This window comes from Mesocricetus auratus, unplaced genomic scaffold (assembly GCF_017639785.1).
Source record: "Mesocricetus auratus isolate SY011 unplaced genomic scaffold, BCM_Maur_2.0 Super-Scaffold_100007, whole genome shotgun sequence".
Classification (NCBI taxonomy): Eukaryota; Metazoa; Chordata; class Mammalia; order Rodentia; family Cricetidae; genus Mesocricetus; species Mesocricetus auratus.
Genome location: NW_024429191.1, coordinates 7,664,440 through 7,680,679, shown reverse-complemented (window position 1 = coordinate 7,680,679; position 16,240 = coordinate 7,664,440). Strand labels below are relative to the sequence as shown.

Below are 16,240 nucleotides of genomic sequence, written 5' to 3'. Positions count from 1 at the left end.
CCCATGTCCATTGAAATCTAACAGTCAGTAGCAATGGAAAATGGTTCTTACCATTCACTGCTAAAAGAAAGCAGGGCTTATTGTAGAAGAGGCCGATTCCAGTGCTGGAGCAAGGGAACATTCACAAAGAGCTGGGAAAGTCTTTTGTAAAGTAAAAGGAACACTCGAAGGATGGTAGGAACACACTAAAGGACACAAAGGCCAGCTTGAAGGAACTCCCACTAGGACAATCAGAGCACCAAAGCAAATGTTGGTAGTAGTGGGTTACATAAACCCAAGGAGTACAATGAATGGAGGAGCAGGTGGAGGGAGGGCAGGAAGGCAGGGAGGCAGGGAGACAAGCACACTAACCTCTTATAGTGGAACAACTAACAAATATAGAAGAAATATCGCAATAAAAATTCACCATTCGGGGCTGGGCATTGGTGGTGCACGCCTTTAATCCCAGCACTTCGGCGGCAGAGGCAGGTGGATCTCTTTGAGGCCAGCCTGGTCTACCGAGCGAGTTCCAGGACAGCCTCCAAAACAATACAAAAAAACCCTGTCTCGAAAAAAAAAATTTTCACCATTCGATAACCACCACACTGATCGATTCAGGCAAGAATCATCAAAGAATACAAGAAATGATGAGTAAAAGTTTAATGAGAAACTGAATTCTAACACAGTTTCAAAGTGTCTCCCTTATAAAAGACTACTTTTTAACTAAATTGTAAAATGATAATCAACTAATTTTATAATAGAGAAATCATGCCAATTCTGCCTCAAATATCAAACTTGATAGATCTAGAAATGGGACAAAAACTGTCAAGCACCATCAGAAGGGCTGGGATACGGCCTTTCTGCAGTGTTCTTCCTCCAAACACACACCCTGATTCTAGTCAGGACCAAACCTAGACTAACAGCCATCCCACAAAGTCACTAACAGTGATCTTGTAAATGTCAAGGTCATGAAAGACAAAGATAAAGGAAGAAACTGTCTAAGACTGAAGGAGGCTAAAGAGCCGTGACAGCCGGCAGAGCACGTGGTGGTGGGCTCTACAGAACAGTCCTCAGAAGAGCAACTGGCAAAGTGGGACCGGGCCTGTGGCTGAGGTACCGGATGCCAGCAATGGTAATTTCTTAAGTTCGGTGGGTGGATGGTTGCTGGGCACATGAAGAGTACACTTGTTTTTAGGAAATACTCAAAAATATCCAGGGGTGCTTCTTGAAACATGGTTCCCAAATGGTTCAGAAAAGGGGAAAAAAGGGTACATGTGTCTATGTCCACGCTGTAGTGAGTGTCGGGGAAATGTAGAGTATTAGTATAGCATAAGGACTCTGGGTGAGGATATATTTGGAAATTCTTGGGGCATTTTGAAACTCTCTGGACAGCTGGGATACATGAGCATTAGAATACAGCACTCCAAGCTCCCCAGGGCTCAGCATTCTTACAGACTGTTCAAAAGGAATCACTAGCCACTGAGCACCTAAGTTGCAAATCTTTCATGTGCTGTCCCAACTCCCTGCACACTAGCATAATCTTCAGTTAAAAAAAAAAAAAGAAGCAGATCACAGAGACCACTGCCTTGCTCATTTCTATCAGGGACAATGACTCCAGAGATATTTGTCCCTGCTCTCAACTAAAATGATTTCTGGCAGACAAATGAAAATGGTGGTTTTAATTCTCAAAAAGAATGCTATTTACTTCCAAAGTGTGACTGATCCATTACTATGAACCCAAAGCTGGGAGGCGAGGTAAGAAATAACAGGCTACACAGCTGTAACATATATGCAATGGGCATAGGTCAGTCCCAAGCAGGCTCCCTGGTTGTTGGTTCAGTCTCTGTGAGCTCCTATGAACCCAGGTGAGTTGATTCTGTGGGTTTTCTTGTGGTGTCCTTGACCCCTCTGGCTCCTACAATCCTTCCTCCCCCTCTTCCACAAGATTCCCTGAGCTCTGCCTTCTTGTGGGACTCCTAACAGTGGGATCAGGGGCTGATGTGACTCTGTTGCCTGCTTCTGGAACCCTTTCCTCCTACCAGGTTGCCTTGTCCAGCCTTAATAGGAAAGAAGGTGCCTAGTGTCACTGCAACTTGACAAACCATGACTGGCTGATATTTTTTGTAAAGAAACAGAGGAGGAGGAGTGCATAGCAGGAGGGGGGCAGGGGGAGAGGAGGGAGGGGAAACTTCAGTCAAGATGTAAAAACAAAAATAAAATAAATACCCCCAAAAAAGAAAAGAAAAGAACTGAAATGGAAAAGCTGAGGGGCCAAGGAAGAGAGTTGCTTCCCATACCACTTCCCGTCCTCAAGGGGCCAAGGAGGACTGCCAGGTCCCTCAGATGTCAGCTACATACAACATGGTCACACCATGTAGCAGCCCCGGTGGAAATGTGTGTTGGTGTTTACTCTCTTACTTTAAATACTAAATAGCATCTAAAAAAGAATGGGACATGGGGCACTGTATGCCTGGCAAAGAAGGAGCCATATAACTTTCTTGGGATCTCCACCCACCTCCAATGCATTGTCAATACTTCATAAATACTCAGGTGTTCAGGTGAGATCCCACTAGATTAGAGTAGGCCCTAAATCCAAAGAGAGCGTCCAGCAAAAGGCAGACACACAAAGCAGAGGCTGTGTGTGAAGAGGCAGGGGCTGGAGGGGCACAGTCCCAAGCCAAAGAGGGAGACAACCCCGCCAGAACCAACCCTACCACCTCCACTTTCTTTTTCTACTGTCTTAGGCACTCCGTTTCAGGGATTTTGTTACAGTAGCCACAGGAAGCTAATACACAAGTCAAAGAATATTGAACATGGCTTCTTCTGCTATACCAAAATCTCCCTTAACAGTTAACTATAAAAGTTAGCCACTTTAACATATCCCTCCTTCACCAAATGCATGAGTCCTAGGATTGCGAGACTATATAATCACAGTCTCTCTTTGACACTGAGCTGCTGTCCAACTAATCCGAGAACAATGAGATTTTGTTCTAGCTCAGAGCTCCACATTGTACTTTTTTTTCCCTGAGAGACAAACTGGTTGGTAAATTACTGAGGACCATCCATATGAATAGCACCCTGTTAGGATGTTTTGACACCCGTACACAAACTACAATACAAGTTTCTTGGAAAAGGAGATAAAATAGAAGATGAACATATTTACCAGGCACACATTTCCAGCCATGAATCATGGCACATATGTAAACATGTTATCCATAAATCTGCTGTTTAAAAGCAAACCATGCACAATTTTAAATGCAAAGGCATGAGCAATCAGGCAACTATCACTAAATAAGCACAAGGTATACTATGCTGAGTAAAGTAAAGAGAGAAAATACATTTGGGTCAGAATAGTGGAAGCAGTTAAGTTAAGCAGTCCTTTCACAGTTGTTTTTAAAATTCAGCCAGGGAAACAAAAAACAATATTGATCTTTGAGAAGGGCTTTCGACAAGAACAGCAGCTGGCATTCATCCCCAGTGCACTTGCCCTTCATCTGGAGAGTTCCGCAAGCCTCCATCTATTTATAACAGCAGGGCTCGTGTCACTACAATAGTGGATTGTATCTCACAGCTGTATGTGTGTATCTAGACGCTCAGGGATGGACAGCCTGCACTTTCATGTTTCCCTTTTCTGAGATTTAAAATAACATTTTAAAAACTGCCAACCAGCAAGGTCACAAAGTATTTTTGGATGGCACAGGGAAGCCTTGCAAATCTGTGGTTCACATCAGATGTGGATGCTGGGGTGCAGCCAGCAAGCCCAGTTGCTCAATATCCTGCCAATGCCAACTTCAAAAGTCCTTTGCTTCAGCAAGCTCACAAATGACTCTTTCCTGATAACACACAGTACCTCATAAACTTGCAAAAGTGTACACAATAGGGAATGCCCAGAGGAGTGAGGAATTCCCTGGCCACTCATCATGGCCATCACCACCACCAGAAGGGTTTAACTGTCATCACCCCTCACCCATCCATAAGGTCATGGCTCTCCCTGCTTTATTTCCTCAAAGTATATACTATTGCTATACTACATATTCTTCTCAGAGGTAGCAACTTTTGAACTTGCTTATTCTGTGTGTCCCACAGAAGCAAGGCTTACTGAATCTTTTGTTGACTCATGTATCTACAGAGCTAAAAATAGTACCCAGGACACATTTATTGAGCACATACTTTTGGAATTACCAGAAACAATGTTATCAGGAAACACACAGAAATACTGATGACTGGTACTGGGTTCCAGGCTTTGATGGCAACCTTCTCCAGCCCCCATAAAATTCCAGCTTTTGTTTTTATTTTGCTTTTTGTTTTCTTGAGACAGAGTCTTGTTATGTAGCTCTGGCTGGCCTAACACTCAGTGTGTATTCAAGATTAACATTGAACTCACAGCCACCTCCCTGTCCCAGCCTCCCAAGTACTGGGATGAGAGACACACTACCACTCCTTGGCAGTAGATTCTGTTCTGTTTACAACTTACAAAATGTGAAAATGGAAGTGGACTAAACAAATGCCTGGTAAATGGCTCATCTCTGAAATAATTTCCATTCATACGATGTCACTAACCATTCAAGATTCTTTAGTTCACTTGACAAACCTTCCTGCTGGAGATATTAGATGTCAGAAGTACCCTGCTCACTTCTGCAGCACATATACTAAAATTGGAACGATACAGAGAAGATTAGCATGGCCTCTACACAAGGATGACACAGCAAATTCGTAAAGCATTCCACATTTTTTCTTTTTTGCTGGGAGTTGGTGGCACACGCCTCGGGAGGCAAAGGCAGGTGGATCTCTGTGAGTTCGAGACCAGCCTGGTCTACCAGAGCTAGTTCCAGGACAGCCTCCAAAGCCACAGAGAAACCCTGCCTCAGGGGAAAAAAGAAAAAAAAAAAAAAGAAAAGGTGTGTCCCTACTCAAATGACTATAAAATCATCAGGTTATACAGAAGAGTTCCACATGTCACTCAACAACTCTTGAGACTGTCCTTATCCTTCACCCTAATAAATGACTTCATAGATAAAATACAATGATATCCCCGAATCTCAAAGCCCTAGAGGGTCAGAAAGGCCGAGCAGGCCTTAGAGGACAGGCAGGAATACACGGCAGAGAAAGGCAGAACCCACATGAGCCTGGGAATTGTAGTCTCTGTATAAAGTTCTTTATCCAACACACTGAAAAGTTGGTTCTATGGGGCGCAAGAGAAGAAGGCTTTGGGTTGTTTTGAGGATGAGCAGAATGAGGGAATCTTTCCCCTCTCACGAGGAAGGCCTGAAAGAGCAACAAAACCCCAAGAAAACAAAGCCTGGGTCACTCAATGTCTCTGGCAAGTGATTTTCTTTTTCTTTATTTGTTTTGAGACATTTAACCTAGGCAAGCCTCGAAGTTACTATGTAGCTGAGGATGACCTTGAACTCCCAATCTTCATACTTCTACCTCTCAAGTGCTGGGATTACAGGTAGGTGCCACCATACCAGGCTCAAAAAATATTTAATGGACATAATGAAAGAGTGTTTGCCTAGCACACAGGCCCTGGTTCAACGATTTTAAACAAACAAAAAACAAAAGTGATCGATTGATCAGTAATTCCAACTGGATCACTTTTAACTTCAAGCAGAGTACAAAATTTACACCAATCTTATCACCAAGTAATTACTGCTAATTAAGTGTCTCCTTGAATGGGAAAAGCTAAAAGAGGTCTCTGGATTAAGTACCTCTGTGCTTACAAGAACACAGCCAAAAAAAAAAAAAAATGAGCAGAGTACTTCTGGAGTCACATTTAGTGAGGGGCTATTTCCACAAGATGGAACTAATAAATATTCTCATTTATATTTTTACATTGTGGAATTTCCACCATGAATTTATAATACTCAGAAAGTTGGGGAAATACCCCCAAATATGTAGCGTGGAGTAGGGCAGAACTTCTTGGGTAACAGACTAAAAACTTGGCAAAACTTCTCTTCAAAGAGTAATTATAAAACTGGACAAGTTCGTCAAAAACAACTGTTTCAGGACTGGATATCTACCAAAGACAAACACATTGAGAAGTGTTTGTTCCAAAGTACCAAGCCTTGTGCTAGGGTCGTCCAGCCTGTGGGCTCAGCCAGGATGCCCTTCCCGAACCCCAGTTCTATCTTGTCATGGACCGACTAAGGCAGGTTGGGCTCTGAAAACTGGTATCTGCTGCCAGAGGGGTGGCTTGATTTGGAACAGAACACACGCCCAAGGGCATTGTCACAAACAACAGTGGTCATGGAAAACTGTGGAAGGTCAACACCTCAGCTAGCCTGAGGCTGCAATACTGGTGTGGCAAGACCAATGGGGGGTTGGGGGAGAGCTAGCTTCTGTGGGCAGGGGTCAACTCCCACATGATGCTAGTGATCTGGAAGGCTGCACATGGACAGGGAGACTAGAGAGGACCCCAGGTATCTACCCATCCCTAACTAAGGCCTAAGTGTGCACACAGAAGAAATGCCAGAAGGCCTGGCAAAAGCCAAGGATGGCTTCTAAAAGGCCTGAATGTTGAGCGTGCCTCTCAACCCACTTGCAGATCCTCTGTAACTTGTAAAATACAAAAACAAAAACAAATAGAGTGCCCCAAGGTATTCTGATTTTATAAAATCAACCCAGACAACTAACAGGCAAAATCTCAAACAACAAAAAAAATCTTGGATTTTAGCCAAAGATAATTATTATAGTTGAGAGTTACTACATACGACCTAAAATTTTAAAAATCAAACATGAAGCCAAGCATTGGTGGTGGTGCACGCCTTTAATTACAGCACTTGGGAGGTAGAGGCAGGCGGATCTCTGTCAGCTCAAGGCAAGCCTGGTCTACAGAGCAAGTTCCAGGACAGCCTCCAAAACAATTCAGAGAAACCCTGTCTCGAAGAAAAAAAAAAAAGGCATCGCTAGAAATTATTAGGAGAACCAACACTGAACATAGCAAAGATTCCAAGTAGCTATCATAAATATGTTTTTCTTAAAAAAAAAACTAAAGGATTGTGTGTTTAAAGAACTAGGGGAAAGTGTAACAGCAATGAGTCCTTAAAGAAGGAAGCCCAATAAAGAGGCTAAAATTATAAAAGGAGCCAGAAAGAAATTCTAGAGTACAAAAGTATAATAACTATAATAAAATTCACTATAGGAGCTCAATATTAGATTTAAGATAATATCAGGGATCATAAAGTTATCCAAAATGAAAAAGCATTTTTTAATGAAGATAAAGCAATACTTTAAGCAAACCACTGCACATGTAAAGGAATTCCCAAATGAGAAGCACGTGCCTGTAATATCAACACTCTCCTGAGGCAGGGGGATCATAAAATGAGGGCCAGCCTCAGTTATCTGGCAAGACCCTGTCTGGAAAAGCAAAAAACGAAAACTTGCTGGGACATGGTGGTGCACACCTATAATCCCAGCTCCAGGGAAACTGAAGCAGGAAGATCTTCTCTTGTTCAATGCTGGCTAAGCTAAAGAGTGAGACTCTGTCTCAAAACCCAAAGAAACGGGTTGGCGTGAGAGCTCTGTTGGGAGAGCACTTGCATCATAAGCATGGGGGCCCTAGAGCCATGTAAACATCCCAGGCATGGGGGCCCCGAACTTCCCCTCGTGAGCACTGCAGACAGGGCAGTTCCCACACGCATCGTTTCAGGGCTGTCTTGCCCACACCCCTGCCACAGGACTGGCTCTCTTGTGCTGCCCAGGTGAGGTGCAGGGTCTGCTCTCCACCCTCTGACCTCAGTGGCAGCCCTCCCACCTGCCCCGGTGTTGAAGGTCTGGGGGAGGGTGGAGGAGGGAGCATGTCTCCCCTGCCTATGCCAGACCCAAAGCCGCAGGATCTCGCAGGATCTCCACACCGCAGGGCTACAGCAGGGTAACGAGGAGGAGCTCCAGTGAGGGCCCAGCATCAATAGTGTAGCAGGATCAGAGGCCTCGAACCAAACCAATGTCTCTTTGGAATGAACACTTAAGTTAAGATATAGGGACAAAAGGGTTTACTGCGTGGCCCACTGTGTCACACTACAGATTTCTTTTTATTTTCTTCCTTTTTTACTTAAGTTAGAAACCTGCTTGCTTCTCATGTCAATCCCAGCTCCCTCTCCCTCCCCTTCTCCCCCGTCACCCCAACACTACAGCTTTCATGATGAGATTTCTCCCCCCCCCTTTATTTCCTTTTCTATTTTCTCTTAAATTTTACTGGCGGGGGTGTGTGCAAGAGTGGATCCCAGGGGCGGGAACTGAATGGGACCCAGATGCATGATGTGAAAGACACAAAGAATAAATAAAAAGAAAGGTTAAAAAAAAAGATGAAACAGTTCTCTCTGTACTTAACAACCTAAGTCCAGACGCTGAGGAGAGGTGGAGGAGAGGCTCGTGCGCTATCCAAGAGCGTCTAGTCTACGAGAAGCCCAGGAGAGGTGGTGGAACCATCCCGAAATGTCCCTTGCTGGGAAGAAAAAACGGGCTCACTCAAAAGAAAGTAAGCTTCTGGGGGGAGGGGCAGGATCTGGCTGCTAAGAGCTAAAGCAATTTTCTAAGATTTTCCATAAAGACAGCAAACCTATTGGCTAAGCCAAAAACAAGTTGAACAAATGTGGGGGGATCAATTAAACCAACAGCTGGTTCTTTGACTGGGTACAAGGCAAGGGTATTACCTTCACCACTTCTAAATACCAGTGCAGGGAGGCAGGAAAGGGGAGTTAAAATAGATATTAGAAAAAAAGTAAAGCTGTTCATATGTAAAGATGAGAGGGCTGATGTCCTATGTAAAAATATCCTACTGAAGCTGGTGGCACACACCTTTAATCCCAGCACTGAGGAGGCAGAGGCAGACAGATCTCTGTGAGTTCAAGGCCGGCTACACAGAAACCCTGAAACAAAAAATAATTTTAAAAAAATCCTACTGAGTCTACAAAACATACTAAAGCTAATAAGCAAAGCTAGAATGTTCATAACACACAGGATCAGTATGACAAAATCAACTTTTCTATGTAACACCAGCAAAGAATCTAAAACTGAAATTAAATAATTTCAGGTGTTGAAGATAAGGCTCAGAGGTGAATGGGTTGGCTGTTCTTCCAGAGGACCTGGGTTTGATTGCAAGCACCCACATGGCAGCTCTCAACTGTCTGTAACTCCAGTTCCATGGGATCCAATCTTCTCTTCTGAACTCTGGGGGCACCAGGCACACATGTGGTACACAAACATACATGAGGCCAAACGCCCATACACATAAAATAAAAATATATAAAGCTCAAAAAAATTAAAGAAAGGATTCCATCTATAATAGCATCCACATTAACAACTACTCAGGCCTGGCAAGTGGTGGGGTAACGCCTTTAATCCCAGCTTTCAGGAGGCAGAGGCAGGCGGATCTCTGTGAGTCAAAGGCCAGCCTTAGCTACATAGTGAGGTCTAGGAAAGCCAGAAGTTCACAGAGAGACCTTTTGTCAAAACAAAAACAAAAACAAAAAAACTACTCAGAAATAAATTCAATAAAATAGTGCAAACCTAAACATTTTAATAAACATTTAAATATGAAATAATCATAAGGCACATTTGATATTTAAATAAATATATTTTCTTGGTCTGAAGGATGTGGTACTATTAGGATAGCATTTCCTCTCAAATCAAATCTACTGACTCAATACAGTCTTGAAAACTCTTTATAGAAATAAACCCTAACTTACAATTCTGTTCACCATAACAAAGAGGTTTCTGTTTGCTAAAAATACCAGTGGAAAGAAAACAATTAGCAACTGAGCCAAGGGCTGTCTTAATAGACCTCATTCTCCATCCTCAACCCATACCGCTTACCGCTGATGGCTGCTTCCAGCCCACCTCAGCATATATGGATAGCCAATGAGAAAGTGGAAAAGGCTAATACAGCATTTAGGTGCATAGAAAGTCAGGAGGGGCATTTGCGGGGGGGGGAGGGGATCACTGGCATTACTACAACTGGTCCTGTAGGACCACCTATCACCAGGTTTCAGTCTCATAGCTGATAGCGACTACGGGATCAGACTGGTAGCCATGGAGGGTTGGTGACATTCGCATAGTAACTATCTGAGATCTGAGTTGAGATGGCTGGGGCTTGAGAATGGAAGTACCAAGTAAGGTCTTTACCACTGCCGTCTTCACTTCCTCCACACACTCGCGCCTGCTCTGCCCCAAACATCTGCACATTCCTTCCCCTGTCAGCTCCCAAGTGCACATCCCAGAACCAGGCGGGGAGGGAAAGGAAAGGAAACCTTCTTTTTGTTTCCTGCCAAGTACTTGGCACTTTCTTCCCAAATAGGATTATACTTTATGTTTGTAAAGCATCATCCAACTCCTGTCCAGATCCTCAGGGAACCACTGTGACTCAGGCAATGTTGTGTCAAGCCTGAAAAAGGGGAAGAAGTCTCATGTCAACGGCAGCATCCAATCTCCCAATCAGGCCCAACATTTTAAGCTAGTAGAATGCCGCTTCCACTTTCTGCTGCTACACCTGAAGGACAGGGATAGCTCCCAGCAACAAAGTAGACACCAGTCCAGGAGTGTGTGTACAGAACGCAAATTTGCCTGGACAGTCTGATGGGCAGTGGGGACGGACGGGCTATCAGTTTGTCTTTACGGAAACCCAGCAAACCTTACGAAACCATGCGATTCTTAAGCTGTTTTTAGTTTGTTGTAGGTTTTTCCGTGTTTGTTTGGATGGTTTTGGTTTTTCAGACAGGCTTTAATATATAGCCCTAGATGGCCTAGAACTTATTATGTAGACAAGGCTGGCCTTAAACTCAAAGAGATTCACCTGCCTCTACCTCCCAAGTGCTAGGATTAAAGGTGTGCATTACCATGCTATAATTCTTTTTTTCTTAAGATTTTTAAAAAGTATGTGCATACCTGCATGTAGGCCTGTGTACATAAGTATCTGTGCCTGAGGAGACAAGAGTCTTCGGATCCCCTGGAGCGGGGGTTACAGTTGGGATCTGCCTGATGTAGGTGTTGGGAGTCAAACCCAGATCCTTTGGAAGAGCAGCATGTGTTGTTAACTGCTGAGACATCTTTCCAGTTTCCTCTACAATTCTTAAGTTTTAAGAAGTGTTAAATAGTTATTTTTGTATGCTGTTTGTTTGAGACTGGGTCTCCTAGATCCCAGACTTGGCTATATAGCTGAGGATGGCCTTGAACTTCTGAACTTCTGTTGCCTTTACCTCTCAAGTACTGGGATTACAAGCATACACCACCACACCTAATCTATTTGGTGCTGGGATGGAACCCAGGGCCCCGTACGGTCCCTTAGCCACTTCTGATATACATTTCCCCAGCTGTCTCTGGTCTGGCCTTTTCACTTTCATTTCCCACTTCAAACTCTTTCCACACTTTATGTCATTGCTTTTCTTTCTCTTCTCACTGGTTTAGAATACAAATTTTACCTTTTATTGGAACTGACCAGATTATCCAATAAGAATTCTGTGGTACCATAAGGAAGTGACTATGACTATTTAAAATAATGTATAATCCTTGCAAAAAAAAGAAAGAAAGAAAACTTAGTTTTAAAAGAGCCTGACTGGCAGGAGCTATCCAAACTTAAAAGCAGCCCAGGTCAAAAACAACCTTGTGTGCCCCAATGTTCTCATTTACATACAAAGAAAGACTTCACTGTCCACGAATGTCAGCTGTCTTTTAGATGACAGAGATAAAGAGAACATTCCTTACAACATCAAAGAACATGCACTTTCACCATCCAATTCTCTTACCTTTTATACAATTAAACTGTAAGTCACCATCTGAGGATTCAGAAAAAACTGCGGCTGATGCCTGGCTTTCACAGAATACAGTCTTAAGAACTAAAAACGGCAGGTTAACAAAAGCCATTAGAGTAATGAGGCTAGACAAGAGGAGAATTTAAAAAAATTACCCCAACTGAGAAATAAGAACTCCTGTCAAAAATTCAGGTTTGAAAAAGACAATGGATTGCCAGGCAATGGTGGCTCACACCTTTAATCCCAGCATTTAGGAGACAGAGACAGGCGGATCTCTATGAGTTCCAGGCCAGTCTGATCTACAGAGCAAATTTCAGGACAGTCAAGGCTGTTACACAGAGAAACCCTGTCTCAAAAAACAAAACAAAACAAAACAACAACAAAAAGACAATGGACTTATAAAACTTGATCACACTCATATTAATAACCAACACTATCACAAGATCATAAATATTCATTCTTTAAATCCTTCCTCTTGTGCCCTAGCTATTTTTTTGTTAACCAAATGAGTCAACTTCTTTTCCTTGAGCTTCTAATAATGAACATCATCTGATATTACACACACCATAACTCCACTGCAGACCAACACAATTCTGGGTCAAACCCAAGACTTCTGGTTCAAATTAGGATAGTTATCAAATTAAGATACTGCTGGTTCAACATAGCCATCCTACACAAGCAGCTGGGTCTGTTTCAAAGCTAAATGCTTGCCTTGGGGTAACCCTACGCATCCCAAGAAGGCTGTATTTTAGGGTCTGTCCCAACAGAGAACTTCTAAAACCAGCAGAGCCTGCAGGAGCAGGTAATTCAGGGCTTTCACTGCCCAGGAGGTTGGATGGCAGTCACCAGCAGGAGAGATGGTACTCTCCCTAGACATACCTTCCACTGTAAGCCATGAATGCAAATATTTGCTGCTTGAATTTGTGTACCTCCACTGAGTCTGCAAATAAAAATATCAACCTTGTTTTGTGACCAACTAACACTACACTTTTACTTTTGGTGAAAAAGCAATTTCATTTTTAAGCAGGTAAGAGATAAATACATAGAAGAGGCATTTGGGGTTTTTTGTTTGTTTGTTTGTTTGTTTGCTTCCTTTTTTGCTTTTGAGTTTGAAGATTTTTAAGTAAGAGTTTTTCTATGAGGAAAAGTCTTTTAATACTATGAATTCTAATTTTATTATGGTAGGAAATAAAGAATACAGGAAACTTCACACTCTCACACCAGGGCAGGCTCACATTTGATCAGTGCCCAGCACATTGTCAAAGTAATTTTACATCTGCTTTCCTCACTTGAGTGCCTTAAACATGCATTGCTACCAATTAGAATAACTCCTATGATGAATTATGAAAAATCAACCACGGGCCAGTCAGATAGTTCAGCGGGTAAAGGTGCTTGCTACCAAGACTGAGGACCTGGATTTGGAAGGAGAGAACTGATTTTTCACAAATGCCTCTGACCTCCATATGCATGTTGTGACACATACTCATGTATGCACAAATAAATAAATATGAAAAAATTTAATCAGTTACTTTTTCTGCTGATAAAAGTGATAAAATATATATTAGGTGAGAAAAAACTGAAGGGATAATTTTTTTAAGTGGAGCCTTCTCTAACCCCACTCAGAAGGGCAATCACTATATAAATGAGCCTTTTTCAAAGCATACATTATCATCTTTATATACAGACCTTATATAAAATGAGGTCATGTTTTACATATGGCATGACTATTTTGTTCTTTTCAACTAATTAATTGTGGGTTTGTACATTCAGATCTACCTCATTTTCATAAGTGTTTACAAATATTCAACTTTCCGGACAGATCATAAATCTTTTCAAAAATTGCTACAATAAAAGCTCATACGCCGGGCGTTGGTGGTGCATGCCTTTAATCCCAGCACTTGGGAGGCAGAGGCAGGCGGATCTCTGTGAGTTCAAGGCCAGCCTGGTCTACAAGAGCTAGTTCCAGGACAGCCTCCAAAGCCACAGAGAAACCCTGTCTCGAAAAAACAAAACAAAACAAAACAAAACAAAAGCTCATAAACATAACATAAAGCAGGTAAGAGTACTTGGAGCTTCCCAGTTGTACTTGTAAGTAATGGCATGTATACAGCACATCTTTTCCAAATCATCTGCCATGTACACTTTGGAAAACATTTTTATCATTATAATTTCTGCATATATATATTGTCCTTCAAATTACCTAAAAATGCCAGTAGTAACTGAAAAATTAGGCAATGTATATATGAGACTATGAAAACATATTTCCTATATATGACTTCTATTTACCAGGAGAGGACACATAAAATTTTAAAATAATATAATCTTATAAATCATGTATATCTTCTGAATTGAACCAAATTTTTGGAAAATGACTAAATCTATTTACCCAAATAAAACCAAAAATAAATTAAATCATAGAATTACATATTTTCTTGACTCAACATAGGGTTAGGGTTACAGGGTAACCAAGCAGCCTGCTGTCTGAGGTGATCCCACAGGAGAAATGGAGGGACTTAGGACTATGCCAGTTGGCACACAGCCCTGAAGGAAGGCAGGGCCACCACACAGAGGGGGCTGTATGCACAGGTAGGCAATGTATATGACAACTGAAAATGACAGCAAGTACACAGGGAGTTCAAAGCCAGCCTAGATTACTCAGTGAGACACTGGAAGCAGGAGTGGGGGGTTATTATACCACGGGGCCAGGCACGGTGTCAGCACTAATAACTCCAGCACTTGGGATGAGGAAACGAGGATCACATGTAAGGTTGTTCTTTGATAAATGTCAAGTTCAAAGTCAGCCTGGGCTACATGAGACCTCATCTCTAAATTTACTATTGTTGTTGCTGTTATATTTTTATTATTTAAAACAATTTTTGAAGTTCAAGCCTGGGCTGGACTGACAGCCTCCAAAACAATACAGAGAAACCCTGTCTCGTAAAAAAAAAAAAAAACAATTTTTGAATTCAAATGTATTTTGATTATGTTATTTCCCTCATAAGTCCTTCAAGATCCTCTTCCCCTCCCTACACAACCAACTTCCTTTCTCAAAAACTAAGCAAAACCCCAACACAATAAGCCAAGAAAACAAAATGAAACACCACCTAAAAAGAAAAGAAAAACTACCACACTATAACCAAATAAAAGTACACAAAAAGACTGTGGAGTCCATTATATGTTAATCAACTACCCCTGAACATGAGGCCTGCCCTGAAGCGGTATACCCAGTGTCACGTCATTGGAGAAAACTGATTTTCCCTCTCTTAGCATGTATACATACCAGTTCAGTTGTCAATCTTTACCCTAATGTTGGTTGCGACCCCTTTGGGGTCACATATCAGATATTTACATTACAATTCAAAACAGTAGCAAAATTTATAGGTAGCAACAAAGTAACTTTATGGTTAGGGGTCACCACAACATGAGAAACTGTATTAAAGGGTCACAGCATTAGAAATCTTGAGAACCACTGCCTAGTGGCTAGGTTTTCATTCATTCATTCATTTATTTATTCATTCATTCATTAAATATAATAATATAAAGCAAACTCTAACCCTAACACATCAAAGTTGGATAAGAAAAAACATCAGAAGGAAAAGAGCCCAAGAGAAGCACAAGAATCAGAGACCCCCTTGCTCACACACTCAAGGTTTCCATAAAAACACTAAACTGGGAGCCATAATGTAGCACAGAGGACCTGGTGCAGACCTGTGCTGTGCGCAAGGCTTCAGTCTCTGTGAGTTCATATAAACTTTGCTCATGTTTACTTAGAGGGCCTTGTTTTCTTGGAGACCTCATCTTTAAAAAAAGAAAAAAGAATGTGCTGTAGAGTTAATAGTATACATAAAATTTAGTATCATGACAACAACTCTTAGTAAATTTTTATTTATCAGACAGAATTTCACTGTATAGCCCAAGCTAGTCTTGGAACTTGCAATGCTCGTGCCATGACTTCCTGAGTCCTGAGACTACAGGTGATTAACACAATACCTGGCTACTGGGTTCTTACAAAATGGAGTGTGCAGCATCATAACGTTTAAAACCAGACTGTGAAAGGTAAAGCTATAAACTGTGAACTTTGGGAAGTCACTAAAATAAGTTAGGAAAGGATATAAAAGTAGGATCATTTGATTATCTAAAAAGTGGGCAAACTGTTTCCTATACAAGCATTAAGTCCTGAGTTTGCATCCCCAGCATCCATATAATTTCTGAATGCATTTATAATCCCAGTGCTAGAGGAAGGGGCAGACAGTCAGATCCTAGGGGCTTACTAGCCAGACAGTCTAGCTGAAACAGCAAGCTGCAGGTTCAGTTAGAGACCTTGTCTTACAAAAATAAAATAAATAAGGTGGAGAGCAATAGAAGAAGACACTCAACATCAGCCTCTGGCCTGGACATGTGCACCCACATGCACATATACATAACACATGTGCACACATAAATTTAAAAAAGAAAATCAAAGGATGGGGAAAGGAGAAACAAAGAACAAATGGTAACACCAGTACCAGCAGCTAGGG

The 16,240-nt window shown here is 41.9% G+C and overlaps 1 protein-coding gene and 1 non-coding gene across 3 annotated transcripts in view; one reads left to right on the top strand and one right to left on the bottom strand.

The window, feature by feature from the left end:
- The window catches only part of Adcy9 (adenylate cyclase 9), a 129,048-nt gene that overhangs the window by 79,649 nt on the left and 33,159 nt on the right, over positions 1 to 16,240 (bottom strand). The window lies entirely within an intron of this gene.
- Positions 4,605 to 4,712, top strand: LOC121141717. The gene has a single exon (XR_005878671.1). It is a non-coding gene; the product is annotated as a U6 spliceosomal RNA (small nuclear RNA).